At 32.4% G+C, this 19,954-nt stretch overlaps 1 long non-coding RNA gene across 1 annotated transcript; it reads left to right on the top strand.

The window, feature by feature from the left end:
* The first annotated feature begins 480 nt into the window (after positions 1-480).
* LOC145738348 (uncharacterized) lies at positions 481-10,002 on the top strand. The gene is made up of 3 exons (XR_014180728.1): positions 481-672; positions 818-1,020; positions 8,586-10,002. It is a non-coding gene; the product is annotated as an uncharacterized LOC145738348 (long non-coding RNA).
* Positions 10,003-19,954: the final 9,952 nt, after the last annotated feature.

Consider the following 19,954-nt stretch of genomic DNA (forward strand, 5'->3'; position numbering starts at 1 on the left):
ATGTTGCCATAGTGAAGCTTGAAATTTTATCAATCAATTGTTACTTACATTTTTTTTTTAATCAAATGTGACCAAAAATTGAAATAGTGGTAAATTTTCATTGAAATTATTTCAATATTGATATTAAAGTCAATGGATTTACGGCATAAGGCTAAACATCTGCCTATCAAGTACTATAATTGTAAAGAAAACATCTTTGTGCTGCTGCAATGTTCTTTTAAAACAATAAATCCAATACTTAATAAATATACATTTTTAGATATTTCGTTTAGTCGAACTTACTTACCCCTTCCTATAAATACCATCTCAGAAGAATGTAATGTCTCTACTCTGTGAAGATGGACTATCAAATAGTAATACCAAACCACGGACAACGCCTGTAATTCCTTGGGTATTAAGTGCATATTGTGCACCCGAGCATTCACTGTGACGACACCCGGCGTATCGCATTGAGAAAACAAGTTCCGCTGATAGGCCAACTTGGATCTGTTGTGATGTCAAATGCCAACTTGTCACTTGGCTTTTGTTTTGTTGTGTCAAAAAAATTAACATGCAGCTAAAATAATTGTATTTTTATTACAATAGTCTAATAATTGGTGAAGATTATACACTGAATTCAAGTAAATGTATATTATTCAATGGTCATAATGCACACAACCCCTGCTAGCCCAGGTAAGATTACAATGACAATTAGGCAATTTCATACCTAACCTATATAATCTTTGCTGATGCATCACTTGTATACATTACTAAAAATTTGTCTAGTCTGACAATTTTTTAAGGTTGGTTCAACTAACAAATTGAGCCTATTTCACAGATCTGTATCCTGCATATGCTGAATACTTCACTACTTTTCCATGTGGATCAGAAAATATAACTTTTATGAAGAAATTGACCTAAGCGAAGAACAAATTACCCACTAAGAAGATTGCAACATATCAATCAAGTTGAAGAGTGAAATTGTGTGCAATGGGATCAACTACTTACATTAGAACCGTGAATAAAAAAGCAAGGTTTAAGGTCAGTATAGTGATTTTACTTAAATTAACATTCAAATGAAAACTAATCCACACAAATATACAAATCCATCTGTAGACCAGTTCTAGACTACGGACACTTACTTAGAGCAAACGCTACTGACAAAACTAAAAGATATACTCAGACTACGGAACAGATTGCTGTAAGACTAATAACCAAAATAAGACACCCAGAAAACCCACTACACAACCCATCCAACCAACTTCTCTACGAACGTACAAACATGACCAAAATAACAGACAGACTTACATAAACAAATGGAAAAATAATCCAAACAACTGGACAATAATAAACCCACTGTGCATAACAAGACAAACCCGACAATCCCGTTACATCTTTCCCACTGCCACCCTACTAGAGCACTTTAACTAAGATTACTTTTTTTTTTTTTTTTGTAAATAAATTGTAAATAATTAGAATAAGTTAACTTGTATGCTAAAACTATAAAAAAAATCCCACTGTAAACATAGGCAGAAAGACCAAGTGGTTGATAGCCTTTTTTCTATTGAAAATAAAGATTATTTATATACAGTGTGACCCATTTAGAATGGAAACACCCCTATAAAATTTTAGGTTATTAATCGATTTCAATGATTTTTTTTTGAAATAATTAGGAATGAAATGTCTATTAGGGGAGAAAATTTTAAATATTTATTTCAGTTTTCAGGTCATATTACGATACTTTTTCTTGATAGAAAATGGAGAATTTTTATTAGCGATTTTTTTATTGAAAAAATTACTACGCCACTGGATCTATAGTGCTTTCAAATAGCTGTGACCAAAATTAAAAAAATAATTTTTAATTTTTTTTTTATTAAATTAATCAATTAATAATTAATAATAAACAAGTAAATAATAACACCATTTCTATGGCAACAGTTGATGCAGGGTGTTCTTTTGTGACCGTTAGCTTAGAGGATTTTTGAATTTTAATTTGTCATAACTTTGTTATTAATGAATGGATTTTTATGAAATTTTGGTCACAGCTATTTGAAAGCACTATAAATCCAGTGGCGTAGTAATTTTTGAATAAAAAAATCGCTAATAAAAATTCTCCATTTTCTATCAAGAAAAAGTATCGTAATATGACCTGAAAACTGAAATAAATATTTAAAATTTTCTCCCGTAATAGACATTTCATTCCTAATTATTTCAAAAAAAAAATCATTGAAATCGGTTAATAACCTAAAATTTTATAGGGGTGTTTCCATTCTAAATGGGTCACACTGTATATACAGGGTAATTCAAATTCGACCCTCACCATTGGGATCTCGGAAACTATAAGAGATACGAGAAAGTTTAAATTGGGGCAAAGTTGCGCAATGTAAAGCTCAACCAAATGCAGTTTTAAAAATTTCGATTTTCCGAGTACTTCCGAAGATATCCGAAAAAAACTTAAAATTTTATTTTTTGTTTTTATTTATTTCTAACCTTATTTGAAGAGATATCCCAAAACTAAAAGCACCTTTTCATTGCCATTTTTTCCCAGCTATTCGATAATGGATTCAAATTTGCCACACGACGTTTCGTTTTTTGTCAGTCATCATCAACTTTCTTTTTTCTTATGGGCGCCATATTAGATTTTTAGCCCATCAAATAGTACGTTTTATTCTGATTTTAGTGATGTATAATAACTTCAACAACAAACATCAATGTTACATCTACGGGGCGCGATGCAAATTTAATAGAACTGTCATTTTAATTTTTTTTTAATATAAGAAGTCCAAATTTAATAAAATACTGTATAAAACACGTGACTTAAACAGGTTTATTCACTCGAATAAATATGAATGAATAAAAAATGGTTTAAATCACTTGCTGGATACTAACTAGAACTATAAACTTGCACCTAACATTATAAAAATTTTTAAATTTGGCAAAAAATAAAGTTCCTAAAATGATGATATTTCTCTTGAAAACATAAATGAGCTGTTTAAGTTAGAGATAATGCTGACAAATCTCTTTTTCTGATTAACCTAAGTAGTTCAGCAATGCTTGTATAATAATAACATTTTCTGTGGGGGTTTCTTTTCTAGATTCATTTTTAACTATGATTGACTTGCTCTAATGATCGTCCGAATTATCGTGTTTGACAAATACTGTCAAATAATGACATTTTACAAAATGGCCCATTAACTCAAAGCCAATAACTAAAAAAAATGGCAATGAAAAGGTGCTTTTAGTTTTGGGATATCTCTTCAAATAAGGTTAGAAATAAATAAAAACAAAAAATAAAATTTTAAGTTTTTTTCGGATATCTTCGGAAGTACTCGGAAAATCGAAATTTTTAAAACTGCATTTGGTTGAGCTTTACATTGCGCAACTTTGCCCCAATTTAAACTTTCTCGTATCTCTTATAGTTTCCGAGATCCCAATGGTGAGGGTCGAATTTGAATTACCCTGTATATACAAAATATATGAAAACTAATGCATTTTTCATTATTGTTTTGTTTAGTAATTATCATTGTACACTTTAGTAATCGGCATTGCTCAACATTGAGTTAATATGTATTATACAATGTCTTGAATGTGATGAAATGGAAGGGACTTAAGCCTAGTTTATAAAGCAAAATTTAATTTTAGTTTTATTATTAATATTAGGACTAAGAATAGAATCAATGCTTATGACCAAAGTAGTTTATAAAAAAATAATTTAAATTTAGTATTAGTTATAACTGAATTCACTTAAAAACCAAAATTTTTGCTGCAGTATGGTTAACTTGGCATTGACATGAATATTATCACAAAAGTTATAGTTTTTAGGTACATGATTTTATTAACTTTTTTATTTTTGTTTTGGGTTTCGGCTTAAAGAAAAAGGATTGCAGCTACAAGCTACAACTTTTTATGAAATATTTACTATTTATGTACTGGCACTTGTCAGTCTATATGTCATGTAATAACCTCCATAAACTTATCATTTATAATCACCTTTAATTTTTACAGTGAGTACTAATACCTACTAATACTTAAACTAAGATTTAAAGTGGGCTTTACTTGTTGCAAAAACACTTGGAACCTTATTTTTATAGGAGGTTTTGAATTCTACAAACAATCCTTACCATATTTCATGCAACATAGTCCATACTGATATTCAATTGTTTTCAAACAAATGTCAAATACACTTTTCAAAATTATAGATCCTACAACTTTTACTTAAAAAAATTGAAAGAAAATAAAATCAGCTGTTCAAAATGAACTCTATATGTAATGTTACAATAACCAAGACGGTTTATTATCTTTTTACATTTTTTTCAAAAAAATGTCATCAATAATTTTTGGGGATGTTAATCTGATTTATTAGAAAATTATTGGTGTCAAATTATCAATATTTACAGGACAATTGTGGTACAAGTTGCATGGAACATATTTAGAATTGTTTGTTTCTAGAATCCAAATTATACAATAATAAAGAAGTGTTGCCATTTAAAAGATCAAAAATATTTTAAATACCCAGTTTTTGGGCCCTGTGTAATTCCAGGTCATATAACACAAGCAGCGGTTAATAAAATTAAAAACATGAGGGGGTTTGAGAATTTTTGTGAAAAGTTAGTCTTTTTAATTTTATTGAACTTGGGCAGCATGCATGTTACAAAAGCACTGTATGTAGTGTTATCTAAATGCATGTTTGAAGGAACAGTAATAATCTAATTCATATACATGTCAATTTTTCAGATCAAATGATGTCTACGAAATTACTTAGATGATACAACATTTGCTTATCTAGTACCATGATTTTAAACCAAACATACAGGGTGTTACAAATTCGATGCATTAGCATTGCTATCTCAGAAAGTATAGTTGATAGAGCTCTAGTTAAATGGAGGCAAAGTTGCGCATTTTATTGCTAAATAATTTGGTAAAAAAAAAATTCAAAAAAGTTTCATTACATCCGGAGATATCCGACAAAAACCGGAAAAGTCAAATTTCTATTTTAATTTTTTTACCACTTTAATCAATGGCACCTTCTGGAGGCACATTTTCTTCAAGAAAATAGTTTTAGTTTTCAGCTCAAACATTACTTTTTTAGATACCAACGTCAGCTTCAAATTTTCAAATACTGACCTCAACTTTTTATTTAATTTTTTAGTAGCCACAGAACTGCTGAAACTAATGATGTGTCACTCTTGTCAAAAAATATACCTAGTGTACTCGTATTATGTACTTGGTATTTTAAGATTTTTTAAAAAAATAAGCAATTGAATTTGATATGTTGTCATAATGAGTAGATAATTTAGTTTTATATAATTTAATAAATAGGTTCATTGCTCCTTCGAAAAAGAGCGAGAGTTTCTTATGGTACTTTTCAGTTATTTAAAAAAAAAATATGTTTTCTGTTAGTTATTTATTTTTCAGATACTCACATGTTTGAATTCGCGGTTGAGTTTTGATGAATCAGCTTAATCATATCAAACTAAATTATTTACTCATTATGATAACATATGAATTTCAAATGCATATTTGAAAAAAACAAATACCTAAGTACACTAGGTATAATTTTTTGACAAGTGTGGCACATCATTATTTTCGGTAGGTTGGTAGCTACTAAAAAAACGAAATCGAAAGTCCCGGTCCGTATTTTAAAATATTAAGTGGATGATGGTATCTAAAAAACGAAACGTTATAGCTAAATACAAACATTATTTTCTTAAATAGCATAAATTAATGCCTCCAGAAGGTGCAGTTGATTTTCCAAAATAATCAATAATAAAGTGGAAAAAAATAAAATAGAAATTTGATTAGTTGTTTTTGTTGGATATCTCCGGATGTAATGAAAATTAAAAAAAAAAATGTTACCGAATTATTTAGCAGTAAAATGCGCAACTTTGCCTCCATTTAACTAAAGCTCTATCAACTATACTTTCTGAGATAGCAATGCTAATGCATCTAATTTGTAACACCTTGTATTTGTGCAGCTGCAATGTATTTTTCTAACAATCCAATACTTAAGTTCAATTTTTTTCAGTTCAAATTCTGCTGATTTCCATCTTCCATCTGTTGTTATGTCAACTAAAGTTCGAATTTGTCACTTTGTTTTTGTTATTTATGTTATGTCAAATAGATTCCCATGCAGCTAAAATAGTTATATTTGTAATTTTAATATAATATTTCAATAATAGTTGAAAATTAGACAATAAAATCAAGTAAATGTATATTTTTTGAAGGACATAGAGCCTGCTGGTCTAAGTAAGATTACAATACCAATTTCAAACTTAACCTAGGTATTTAACCCTGCTGAGGCATCATTACTACACATTTTTCTCGTCTGGTATTTTTTAAGTGGTTGTGCTCGGAGTAGGGTGTATACAGTGCGTTTTTTTTAACGCGCAACATAGGATTTTACGTGTTAAATTTTTAAGCACATGTCAGACCATGTTATTTTAGAACTACAAGTATAAAACTTGACGGGTGGCTGTTTCGTACCCTGGAGCTTAAGCAAGTTTACCAATTGGGCTTAAAAAGTGATTATAAACTGGCAAAAAATCATCTTTTTTCGAAAAATGTTATCTTTCCATACTCCCTGTATGTATGATAGGTGCTTGTTGTTTTTGATACTGGCACGGCAGGTAGCAGGTAAAATTTGGCGTAGAAAGTAAAACAGGGTGATCATTAACTTTATATCAAGAAAGTTAAGAACAAAAGAGGTATTTTTATAAGTGAATTGTTCAAAGTGACCTCAGTTTGAAGCCAAACAGTATTCCAAACAATCATAAAATGCCCTTTTGACGTTCAAAAGATGTCGGGCCATGATGCAGTCAAAATATGTCACTCTACCTGCTACCTCTGCCCTGCCGATATCAAAAACAAAAAAGAACAATGCATACAGGGAGTACAAAACGATAAGATCTTTTCGAAAAAATGATTTTTTGCCAGTTTTTAATCACTTTTTAGACCAAATTGGTAAACTTACTTAAGCTTCAGGGTACTAAAGACACACCCGTCAAGTTTTAGACCTGCAGTTCCAAAATAACATGGTCTAACATGGGCTTAAAAATTTAACACGTAAAATCCTATGTTGCGCGTTAAAAAAAACGCACTGTATGAATATCCTCAATTGCTTAATAACTCCATTTAATCACAACTTAATAACTAATGAATTTGTAACAAAGTATTCAGTCAGTCCTTGTAAAAACGTGCCAATTCGGAATCATTGCCCCGAAATTGAAATCTTTATTTTTCCTGGATGACCATCCATCAATTCCCACACAAGTGCGTTCCGTATGAACATAATATAAGTATAGTACAAGTAGCAAATTAGGCCTATCTTACAGATCTGTATCTGGTATATGCTGAATACTTCACTACTTTATCATGTGGGTGAGAAAGCATAACTTTTATAAAGAAAATGACTTAAACAAGGCTCAAATTACCCACCAAGAAGTACTACATTAATTATAAGTTTTAATGTTAGTTAACTATTTTTACTGAAATTGACATTAAAATGAAAAGCATTGTAGTTTTACGTTAACACAATATTCTTAACAATAATCATCATAATTTACTTTGCTAAATTGCATTATTGAACGTCAAATAAATATGTATTATATTTAGTGTCTCTAATCTAAAAGCATGTTTAAAGTATAGTAATAATGAGGTAGTTTGCAGTGAGTTCAAATGATGAACTCAAGACGCCGCTTGTATGAGACATCTTCTATCTTATGAGTACTATGATTATAAAGCTAACACCTTTGTGCAGTTGCAGTGTTTTTAAAACCAAGTAAATTCTTCTGAATTTTTAGATAATTTGATTATTTAAGCTATTCCCTTTCTATAAATAATATCTCAGATAGACAGGAATTAACATTAAGGTTGATTTGATTATTTTAATCAGAGTAAACTATTTGGGAAGCTACAAAAGGTATCTTGCAAAACTGTGACAGTCCAAATTTTCTATGTTTTATAATGTAACATCCTGTATATTATTGAATTTTTGAATTTACTCATTGATTGATTGATCAGGAAGACTTGTTACATCTAGCGTGCACCGTTTTGTGATTTGTGTTTATTATAAGCTATGTGATAATATATATTAGTTTTAATTTAGGCTGGGCAATTTTTTTTAAAACAAAAATTAGAAATGTTTTCTTTTTGTTTTGACTATGCAGGGTGGAGCATAAATTTGTGGCCGATAAAATATGGGTATTTTTAAATAGAACCACATTTTTTAATACATTTTAAATTCTACGCTTAATTCTTAAACTTTTACCTTATATACAGGGTGTTACAAATTCGATGCATTAGCATTGCTATCTCAGAAACTATTGTGGTAAGAGCTTTAGTTCAATGGAGAAGTTGCGCATTTTATTGCTAAATAATTTGGTAAAAAAAAATTCAAAACATTTTATTACATGCGGAATAAATTCCAAAATAATCATTAATAAATTGGTAAAAAACAAATAGAAATTTGACTTTTTCGGTTTTTGTCGGAAATCTCCGGATGTTATAAAAAGTTCATTTAAAATTTTTTTTAGGTATTCAACTGAAATCGGTTAAAACACGTTGACGTTTTTTATGTTCTTGTCGTAATATTATTTTCTTTGTTTCAGATATTCTCCCGGTGAAGCGAGATGTATAAAAAGTCGTACAGGGGAACGCTGGAATTCTTATTTATTTTACTAATATACTAAAGATTGGGGCGCGGGTTGTGTGTAGTTTTATTTGCTATTTCGATTTGCTGTTATGTCATATGCAACATTTTCCTATCCACAATATTTGGCCGCATAATTTTTATTTAATGTGCGACTAAATGGGGATGTATTACAAGAATTATCATTCCTTTAAATGTCAATCTACGCATGGCGAACTGAGTAACTGTGCAGAAGTTGACATTGGAATTGAACCACACCAGCAATCAGTCATTAATATCTATCAAAGGTACAATTTATTTTCCTGACTGATCAACATCCTACAGCAAAATTATGGATTTTCTAAGAACGAGCCAGAATGTTTATTATTAGAACTTCAAAAAAACCGCGACGCTTTTAATGTGTATACAAACTTAGAACGCGCTTGAAACACTTTTTTACACTCAAAAGTTTACACATTGTTTTATTTTGTACCTTCCTTGCGATTAATCTCTTTGAGTAAAACTTTTTTTATAAAATTTCAGTTTGAAGTTTATTAGATGTCAAATATTGTATGACGGATTTTTTTGAAATCTGTGATCGAGATGGTTTTTTGTTCATTTTGTTTGTACAACATATATGTATGCGTTCGCCATAGATGTGATCAAAAGTAACTCGAAGGCGACTATCTTATCAGATAGATCGACAGACTCGTTAGCCCCCATATAAACCCAAACAGCTTCAGGTTTTAGTTTTACCCCTATTGTGCCCCTCACCTCGATCATTTTGTCAGTATGTTTACTTGACAGCATAAAAACATTTATGTTGTCTTTCCAATTTATAAAAATTAGACCCTCCCTACTCTGCTGCGCAAATATTTGACCTTTTTGAAGTTTCTTTAATACAACTGCTTTTGGCAAACCATATCGTTTTTTCCATACCGTACCCACTAAGTGAGTATCTGAATCGATTAATCGCATAGCTAAAGGAATGTTGGTGTACAGGGTGTCCCATTTTCGACACTTTTGTAAGGTATCTCACTTATTTTTAAAGATACGGGGTTGCGGTTTTTGCGACAGTGTGTTACTTTTTTGTGAAATTTAACATGGCGTCAGCAGAATTGTCATAACCCATTTCGTTGTTAAGATACAGGGGAAAATTGAAAATGTTGTCATTGTTGAGGTACCCGCCGTATCTCAGATATCTTTAAACTTTTTGAAGAGGTGAAAACGGATTCTTATATTATGACTTATTATTATGACATAAACATATGTTGAATATAAAACACCTTGTATCACAACGTAGTACCCTGCTGTGGTGGGTAATTTGATTAAGCACAACAAAAAGTTGTATTTGATTTTTATGGCTTTTTTAGAAAAATTATATAAATTTTTACTTGCTTTTCTCCAATCCTTCCATTCCTTACGTGGCACTGGGACAGAACTCAGAATATCTGTTAATTCACACCATAGTTTTGACACGTCTTTGTAAGACACTCCATTTGAAAGTTTTCCGGTTTGTAAAATTGGGGTTTTCTTTATAAATTCCATCATAATTCACTTTTGTTCTTCCGTCATCGGAGAACTTTTAGTTTTTAAATCTATAAACATAACACATTATAACAATAAATGTGTTTGAATAACAGCCTAGCAACTTGCACCGTTTCTAGAATTCAAATATCGAATAAAAAGTTGGTCATTCTATTTAAAAAAACATAAGTTTGGTTCGTTACTCAAATTTGGGACACCCTGTATAAAACTGTTTAGCTAAAAATAAAGTAGACCTAAATATCTTCTAGTTTTGTATTTAACGTTTTTTTGCTAAAATCAAAATTATGGAAGTTAAGGGGGTGGTCAAAATTCAATCAATCATCCTGTACATGGTACATACATACAACCATTATGAACCTTACATGTATGTTGCAGGAATGTGTCAGAGTTAATACACTGAACCAACATTTTCATATTCATTACATGTACACATGTATATTTATAGCATATACTGGAACCAAATGATGTACTTGCCAAGACATATACATATGATATACATGGTGAGTGGGTTTTGAATGTGACGTTTACTTCGTTGTTTCTCTCATTCAAAACGATGTAACTGTGCTATTGTTGAGTCATATTTTTGTGTGATTTTTTGTTAGACTGGATTTTTTCCCAAAACCCTTACACAAGGAGTCATTTGAGTAAAAATAAGCATTTGTTTACATGTACTTGTAACATTTAAAGTAAATGCTTTAAATCTACTGTGAGTACCTATATTTCTGGAAGCATTTACTTCAAGTTTTGCAAGTCTGTATCAGAAAATGTTTGTTTTTCTTCTAAAGGGTGTCTCAACAAAAGCGCCGGATTTAATATTTAAAAAAAACACATATTATTTTCGAATTAAGCAAAAATTTATTTTTAAACGTTAAAAGGAATAGTTGCGATTAAACATGAAATCCGACATCCGACAAATGGCCACCACGAAACCTGTGGCACACGGCCATTCTTTTCATAAAATTCTGGATCACGTTTTCGCCTAACTGTGGCTCTATTTCAGCAATAACGCGTCGTATCTCTTCTTTAAGGCGTTCAACTGTTTGTGGCTTGTTTACATACACCTTTTCCTTCACGTAACCTCAAAGAAAGTAGTCCATCGGCGTTAGATCGCAGGATCTTGGTGGCCAATTTTCACCGCCAAACCGAGAGATGACACGGTCTGGAAACTTGGTACGCAGTAACACCATTGTTTAGCGAGCTGTGTGGCAGGTCGCACCGTCTTGTTGGAAAAACATATCCTGCACATCAATATGATCCAAGTCGGGCCACAAAAACTCGGTTAACATTTTGCGATACCGCGCACCATTAACATTTAGCGCATTTCCAGCCGCATTTTCAAAAAAATACGGTCCAATCACTCCGCCAGCCCAAAATGCGCACCAAACAGTTACTCGCGGGGGATGCATTGGTTTTTCCAGTATAATACGGGGATTTTCTTTTATTCGGCTATTCTTCTTATTTACATACCCGTTAGGCTGAAAATGTGCCTCGTCGGAGAAAATGATTTTCCTCGAGAAATCAGCATCAATTTGGTGGTGCTCCAGCACCCAATCAACGAATCCACGGCGCTGCGCATGATCCCTTGGCTTGAGTTCTTGCGTCAGTTGAATTTTGTATGCGTGCAAATGCAGATCTTTTGTCAAAATTCGTTGTAGAGAGGGTCTCGTAATGTTCAATTCTGGGCCACGGTTGCGAATGGAAGTGCCTGGATTCTCGGTCACACTTTCCCTCACTAAGGCAATGTTTTCAAGGGACCGGCAAGGACGGCGGCGCACAGTGCTCTTTTCATCCATCAACTTGAATTTTGTCTCAAATTTTTTAATTAAACGGCGAACTGTCGACTCATTTGGCGCATTGTTGCGACCGAAAATTGGACGTAATTTGCGAACTGTTTCCGCAAAACATTCCCCATTTTTGTAGTAAGTTTTCACAATAATTAAACGCTGTTTGTTCGAATACCGCTCCATAACTTTTAATCGCGAGGTCAGTACATGACAGTTGTCAAAAAATAAATGTCAAACTAGTCGCACAAAAAAAATGGCGGCAAATTCAAATCCGGCGCTCTTGTTGAGACACCCTATACATGGTCTAAGCAAATTTTTTGAAATTTTGCAAATAAGGATATCTCAAACTTGACTCTTAATATTAATAATTATGTTGCCTTCGTCATTGTGTATCAGGTTGGATTCACAAATTTATGAAATGAGCACTGTAAAATGTTTCAAAAACAATAAAAAATTTTTTTCTTAACGAGATATAAATATATTATTATGGCATTGTTTTGCTAATAGCTTGGCCTTTCTAACTTGCACATTATTCAGGTACATATAACATATTAAAACTAAGTTTCTAACTTTTTAGTCTAGTTCAGTATCATAACAGTAAAGGATGATTATAGTATAGTTCAACTCTTATAACATAAATAATAACACGCAAGACAGCACATAAGTCTTACCAATTAAAATGGGTTATTTTCCTGAGATGACACTTAGGTATTATTTATGTTACAAATGTCACTCTAGAAAAATAAACTATTTTTATTGGTTTTCACAGCACAATAGCCTGCTTTGTGAGGCGAATAACTCCTAACATCTAATTTAAAATTACACCTACCAGAAACTCTTGCAGTTCTGAATTGCACAGGAACGTTTCAAGTGCCTTAAGGTCCTCTTCTGTCCTGATTGGCAACAGCTGCATTACATTTACTGTCTCCGGGTTGCTTATTTTTGTAATGCCTTCGGAAGTTTTATCGGTCAGCAAACGAATGGAGTTTACTAGTATCCCTACTTGGTCCATAACGTTATTCAACTTGATATTGATAGTCACAAGTTCATTTAAAACTTTCTTTTGGAATGCTAAAACCACAAGTTTTTCATTTAACTATTTATGGGAAAAAATAGCTCTTCTTGTTTGTTTAAAAATGAAGTTAAGCATAAAGTAGCTAGCACCAGCATACACATGTACCTACCATAAAGCATCTTTATTGTACACAAATATACATACCTGTTAAGTTAGTAGAAGTATCAGTCTCATTATTACTTTTCTTTTTCTCTCTCTTTTCCCTTACACTACTTTCTATTAAAAAAAACAATGATAATTGCAAAAGGAAATTAAAATGCTTTGACTATATGCTTACCTAAATCTGAAGATGGTTTACTTAAGCCAGTAGTGTTGGTTACCTCCTTTTCAGTATTTACTAAAAATATCAAACATAAGTTTGCAGTTAAATTATTATATTGACAGTTTCTATGTACTTAAATTTGATAAGTGAAATCAATTTTCAAAACTCTATAATTTTTAAAAGTGCAAAATGCCAATAAAAGTTGATGATGACTCTTTCATACAAAAGGGTGGCACTGGATAAGAGTTCTCATCTGATTCATTTTCTGATTCATTTAGAAGAGCTTTCTGAAGAAGAATTTCTCACTCTTGAAATCTTTCGGAAACCTCTTCCTTTCGGGGTTTCTTGTGCGGAAGATAAGTCAGATGTTCCTTGAGCCTTTCTTAATTTTCTCTGTGCTACTGAAAAATCTTCTGCAAATTTTTTTTTATATTTATGAAAAAATATTGTTGGTGACTTTCCATATTCTCCTAATATTTTTACCCTGTACTTTTTCCAGTTGTCTTTTGGGTAGACTTTGCTTTTAATCATAAAATGGTATATGGTTCCGCGTTTTTCATTAGTAGACCATGCACATGTTTTATGTTCTTTGCTGCACCAACTAGTAGGAACTATCTCTACATAATCTTCTTCGACAAACTTAACTACTAGCCACATACTAAAAAATGTATTAAAATTAAATGTTTCAACAAAATATAAGTATACTTTTTACAATAACTACATAATATTTTATGGCCAATTTAATTTATGAATACCTACAAAGTTTGTGAAACAACATCACAACAAAGGTAAATGAAGGAAATAAAAGCAAAAGGGTTAAACTGCTCAATTGAAAAAGTGAGAAACGTATGCAAAATTAAATTAGCATGAGATACCTATAAGCCAGTAAACTATAAAATCGATGGACCAAAATGTCTACTAAATATTAGTTTTAAATAGGCAAAAATTTCATTTAAACTCTTTTCTAACTTTTTTATTTTGTTTCTAACTTTTTCTTTGTATTTATTTAAAAGAAAATTTCAACTTAACCCATCAAGGACGGAATTTTTTCGTCTTAAAAATATCGAAAATTTTCGAAGGCAAATGTTTTACTTATAAATAAACAACGACTATAAACCAAAATGTATTTTTTCTAAATAACATTTTCTGAGTGATTTGATGTTGCCATATGGCAACGCTAGGACTTCGTAACACTGCCAAAAATAAAACAGGAGTATGATAAACGTGATTAGATATGACATATTATTTATTCCAAAATCATTAAAAAGATAGATATTTGTGTGAAAAGATAAGTTACAGCTTATGCAAATGCCAACGTTACATTTTGCACATTTCGTGCGCATTATTGACTTACAATTCTCGCCAGCACACCGAATTTTTTTGTTGTCAGCCACAGGCACCAATAAATGACCTCTACCGTCAAACCTAATATCATCGGAGATTCTACAAAATGATCTGCTGGAAGCAGATCTCCCTGGCCTGCCTCCTTTTTTTGGTGCAGACTTATACCTAGTCAAATAGACTTTAACAATCTCTCTTCTAAATTGGAGTTGGGTAATATTCTTTCCAGCTTTTTTACTCAAAATCCAGGCATTTTGAATACTTGCATCTAAAAGCCATGTAAATAAACTCCAGTTCCATTTTTTTGAGCGAAGTCCTATGCGGTCAGTTCCGCCCATAGAGTTATTATAATTCGTTATCAGGCGAGGTTGAAGAACTTGAACTATACTTCTGCTAGCTCGTGAATAACGCTTGACTGTTGCTTGTGGATTTACGCCACTGCTGGTTGAAGCAATTGTCACTACATTATTATCTAAGCATCGAACCACCATTATTCCATTCGTTCTGTCGAGGATAGATGCCACAGCTCGTTTTTTCATTTTCATCTCTGTCTTGGAAATAATAGGACAGTTTTTTGGTATTCGATTGTCTCTAATGGTTCCTGTCACACTGTAGCCTCTCTTCTTCAAATGGGCAAGTAAATGAAAACTTGTGAACAAGTTGTCACAAAACAGGGAATAAGGCAATTGTCTCTTGTCATTTGGAAGTTCGTCCAACATCGTTACCAATGGAGCGGCACATGACCCAAATACTGAAGTGTAATTTTCGTTGAACTTATGATCCTTTCCCTGATACATATTGTCACGTTTAATTTATGAGCCCTTCTGGATTCATTAATTAAACTGACTCACGACGTTAAACGTCGCGCCGGGATCTCAGTTTTAAGGATGGAATCAAACACTGAGTTTTCTATTAAACACTAAAATTTATTAAATACGGTATACACAAATGGGTCTGCACAATATGGTCATAAACACACTAAAAGTTGACAATTTAACAATTGTACTTACATAGACTCATAAGCTAAGGACTTAGCATTTTCTGGCGGCTGGCTTGGTTACTTTCGCGTTGGAACAACTTTGGAGAACGGACTACTTAACTTGATCTTTTTCGAGGAGAGTCGACATTTCGACTTCTTGGGTCAGCTGGTCGCACTACCGTCGATTGGTTCACACTCATCCTATACTGCTGAAATCGGCGTATTTTATACCCGATTGGCTGACGTAGTTTGTTATTGTTCGTCGCCTATTTTTCATATTCCTGCAAAGCAGGTGGTGGCGACTCATCGCTGATATGGTGCACCCGGTGCATGATACACTCGGTGCATCATGGTGCGACCTTGCCTCGTGCGCTTAATATTTCGCAATCCTCGAATATTCTTAAGCCGCGTTGCCACGGGTAGTGAATCACGAACGTCATTCACGCTTTCGTGTACCACTCCCCATGGCAACTTTTAAGTTAATAAGTCCATCTTTTGAATTAATGGATTTTCCATTCGTGACAATATTGAAGTTTATCAAATATCCGCTTTTAGTATTTAAACACCAAACTTTGTAACCAAAGCGAATGAGTTTCCCTTTCAAAAACTTCCAAATTGTCAAAAAACGATCGCGCCTCAGGCATCTGACACCATTTTACATTGCATGTCTTCATTAGAATCCTAATAGAACTTCTTTCCGGGTAACCAATGATATTCGGACAGAATAAGTATCCCCAAGAAGCAACGAATCTCATCATTGGTAATATGCGGATCTGGACAGTTTTTAAATAATGCATATTTTGTGGATTCTGACTGAATGTGGGAAATTATATCGTCGTCAAAAAATAGCTCGAATGTTTCAACAGGTGTCAGTGCTCTGTACATATCATAGTTGAAATGAGGGAACTCAAAGTTTGTCGCTTGAAGGTCTCCATTTATCCACTCAATATATGCATAATCAATTCTTTTAGCTTCAGAAAACTGTTCGTTTGGTTGTATATGCTGTTGGGATTGATTTTCCTGTATTGTTGTTAAATCTTGATCATCGCTAATAGAAGATTCTTGCAAGATTTCGACTACAGCAGGTGCCAGTAGTTGATTTCTCGATAAATTATCAACCTCTCCTCCGCCATCATCGTCTCCAGAGTCTTCATCTGTATTTATTCCAGCATCGGGAGGTTCTACATAGATGCTTCTAACATTTTCACCATCATCATAAGCAATTTGCAGTGCTTCCTGTAGTGTAAGACCACCACTATAACGAGAAAAAAACATGTTACCATGGAGGACTAGCGTTGCCATATGGCAACATTGGCTCGCTCTAAATTGCCATATGGCATATGGCAATTTAGAGCGAGAAATGACAAGTCAGAATTGCTTTTGTCATTGCAATTTCCTGCCAAACATGGAGATTGTTTATTTCACTCAGTAGAAAACGTCACCAGAATGGCGACATATAATTTAAGTCGATGTATATGAGAATACTTACACACAATTCACGTCCATTTTAAATCACTTAAAAAGACACACTGTTTCTATATATAATGTTATATAATTCCCCTTAAAAATAACAGTTAATAGCAGAACTGTATCAACACTATATTTTGAGACTGTTATTTACAATGTAAACATAACCTCGAAGTAATGCGACGGCATGCGCTGTTGCAATACATGTGTTGCCATATGGCAACGCAAGGGTTAATTGATAGGTTAACTAAGAAAACTATCTTGATAGATCGTCATCTTACTATCAAAAGCTCCTAGATCTAATTTTATGGAATTTGGAAGTTTTGACATTTTTATAACTCTTAAATCTTCTGCATCAAAATTATTTTCAAAATTAGAGAAAATAAATTGAGAACCCATGCATACTAAAATAGATATTTATGTATTAAGAGTGAAAAGTACATTTGCTGAGAACAAAGGTGTAAAAAGGTGTCAATTTGTTCCTAATGCATATTTGCATCATGTTTTCTACAAACATTGTCAAAATTAGCATTCAAGTATACTCCTCTTGAAAGGGTAACTTTTTGTTAAGATTTGGAAACACAAAATGTCGCAATTCAATCATGATTTGATGTTTGTAGAAAAAGGACATCTTTTTTTCACACCTTTCTATAGATCACACACAAGTGGAAACACAATAATCTGCATATGTAACTGCATCATAAGTTAAACTACAAGTGCAAAATTGGAAAAAACACAAGTTTATTTTGATAGGGTAAAATAAATAATTTTCTAGATATATTTTCAATTTCAATTAACCTAAGAGTTGAGTCATCTAGTTCAATATAACCAATTTGAAACATAGTTGACAAACAAGGTTTTTTAAAAAAAATCTTTAATTATTTTATATTTTAACCCTACTCAATCACATGTGCATTTCAAGTTGCAAAATTGACTATTTCTATTTAATTGATGAATCTTTAAGTTCCACAAAACGGTTTGCGGTTTTTGAAACATTGATTGTAAATATTGAACAACTATACACTTTGAACTGAGGAATATTACAATTGTTTATCAGTGGGCCTGAGAAATGCTCAAAAGAAAATTTTTCTGTCTTGTGTCTGTTTATTATAAGCTTACATTGATTTCTTTCTTCAATAGTACGTCTAACGACTTGTTGTATTGTCAATGAAGATTTTCTTACCTTCCTTGTCAAACATGGCATTGAATTTTCAAACTTAAAACTACTAAAGTGGTCAAGCTTTCCAAAACGTCTGACACAGTCCGTCAAATGAATAAGACTATGAACATTTAAAGTAACAAAGCCTGACCCATAAATATTGATGCAATTTTTTATAAAATGTCTTAGTAAATTATCCGCATAAGTAATCAATTCATTAGAAGAATATCTTTCACTAATTTTATTCACTGGTATACTTCAAACCGATTGCAATAACTTCTGCATATGTTTAACTAATGCCCCAATTTCCATATCAACTAAGTTGCTCTAAAAACTGGAACATATTGAACGCTCTAACTTCATTTCAAATCCGTGCGGAGAAATATTTTATTTATCCAAAAAATACTAAATTGACGATAACGTTTGATTGCTTCTCCCCTAGATTATCTGTAAACAAAAATAAGAAAGTAAGTTATCAAAATTTAAACACAAAACCAAATTTAGGGTTGTCTAAAGACCATATGGTTTGAAATGCACTCTACTTAAGTAGTGTAAACAACCTATACTCGGTTTATTTTGTCTTGGTAGCGGTTTTGAGGTAGGTCAGGGTAACGCTTGTGTCGTCATACCCATCCTACCTTTAATTAAACAAGAACAATGGTCAAATATCATTTATTTTCTTTGTGCCACAATAGTCATTATTATATAGATAAAATCTAAATATACAATATTGTATAATATAGATATAATACATTGAACAGTAACTGTTTCACTTGTCTTGTTCGGTTTGGGTCCCTCCGGGTTTCTCCTGATCAGTGTTCAACTGGTTTTCATTTCTTTCTTCACGTATAGGCACTTGATATGGTGCCGTACCACGTACACGTGTATGACTAAAGCGGCCTACACACCTTGATGTAAGCTGCGATGCAGGCATCGACTCTTATGTTTCATGAAACTTGCATCAGTTGCATAAACGCCTACAAACATGGAAACCTATTGGGATGCCTGAATCGACTCCATGTTCTTGCAACACAAAAACAGTAGGGTTAAATTATTTTCTAGGTATCTAGTGCTTGATAAATACAATGAAGCACGTTTTACCAACACCAGTTTTATTGGCAGTAGTTGGCACACTCTTTGTACTCTATAAAAGAAAACAGAAGTCTAGAAAGAAATGGTCCAAAAGATGGTTTATAGAAAGAAAACGTTATTCAAATGTAAATTTATTGGAAGAGTTAAAAGAACATGAGCCAGAAGACTATAGGAACTACCTCCGTATGAATGAAGAATGTTTTGAATATTTATTGAACAAAATTCGCTATCGAATTGAAAAAGTTAATACAATAATGAAGGAGATTTGATGATTTGATATTGTGATATATTAAACCCCTGACTTGGTTTAATAGAGACCATCGCATCCTCATTGAGCTTATTTAATTTGCCGTAATAAATAACATCATTCATTAATTTTTCAGCAAAAATAAGTTGATCATGGGAAAGAGACCTTAATTCAAATGCAATTTTTTTACCCATAGCATCAAATTTATCATCAACATGTGTGCTAAGATTATGATTGTTAACTGAATTGTAATTTAGCAACGTTTTAGTGGTAACATTCAGAAACTCCTTTTCTTGTGAATTCTTCTTTCTTTTACGAGTCGTAGTTGAGCTCATATGTGAAGTAGTTGGAGTTGGAGACTGAATGTTTGATAAGTCTGGGTCGGAAAAATTATT

The sequence above is a fragment of the Ips typographus genome, linkage group LG15, assembly GCF_016097725.1.
Source record: "Ips typographus isolate SLU linkage group LG15, UJ_Ityp_2.0, whole genome shotgun sequence".
NCBI classification, from domain to species: Eukaryota; Metazoa; Arthropoda; class Insecta; order Coleoptera; family Curculionidae; genus Ips; species Ips typographus.